The following is a 961-nucleotide window of genomic DNA, read 5'->3' as shown; positions in this document are numbered from 1 at the left end:
TAATCCCGCTGAGGCGGGTGGATCACAAGGTCTGGAGTTCGACACTTCTGACCAGGAGCCCAGCCAATATGGTGAAACCCCTGTCTCTACTAAACATACAAAAATTAGCTGGGTGTGGTGGTGTGCACTTGTAGTCCCAGCTACGTGGGAGGTTGAAGCAGGAGAATCACTAGAACCTGGGAGGCAGAGGCTGCAGTGAGCCGGGATTGTGCCACTGCACTCCAGCCTGGGCAACAGAGACTCCATCTCAAAAAAATAAAAATAAAAAAAGAAATATCACCTTCTGGGTCAAGAAAATAATCAGATTCGTTTTACCTTATACCAGAAGCCCTTGCTGCTGTACCGTCCGCCTCCTTGTAAGATGGTCACCCTGGGAAATTGGCAGGATAGCCTGTCCTACCTTGTGAGGGTATTAAAATGACTGCAGACTTGATTTCAGGAGAGTGACCAAAATATAGGTTAGTCTCCTGCTGTCCGTATCACAAGGGAGGAGTCTGATGGGAAAGAGAACACAGCCTGCTGGGCTTTACCAGGAAACACACTGTTCATCTCTCACGACCCTGCCTCCTGCCCGTGTCCACATGCCAGCTCTGCTCAAGTGATCCTCCTGCCTCAGCCTCCAGAGGAGCTGGGATTATAGGTGGGCAACACCGTGCCTGGTTTTTATTTTGTATATATTTGGAATATAGTCACTTATTCACAAACAGACTACCCAAATTAGGGCAACTTGACTATCTCAAAAGAAAACTGCTGAGACTATGCTAAGGGGAAGAAGGGTATCTGGGTTCCAACATCATGGGGGTCCCCCGGTTTTAAGGCACAGGACAGTCCTGGGACCAGCAGCTCCTGCATCTCCTGGGAATTTGTCACTGGGGTTCTGTGTGTGGCTTCAATGTGACCAAGACAACACCAATCCAATACTGTAGGGCCTGCTCTGATCCACCCACGTTTCATTGTCATC

This window comes from Mandrillus leucophaeus, unplaced genomic scaffold (genome assembly GCF_000951045.1).
Source record: "Mandrillus leucophaeus isolate KB7577 unplaced genomic scaffold, Mleu.le_1.0 Scaffold4, whole genome shotgun sequence".
Classification (NCBI taxonomy): Eukaryota; Metazoa; Chordata; class Mammalia; order Primates; family Cercopithecidae; genus Mandrillus; species Mandrillus leucophaeus.
The sequence above is the reverse complement of the archived record's forward strand: the minus strand, read 5'-3'. Positions refer to the sequence as shown.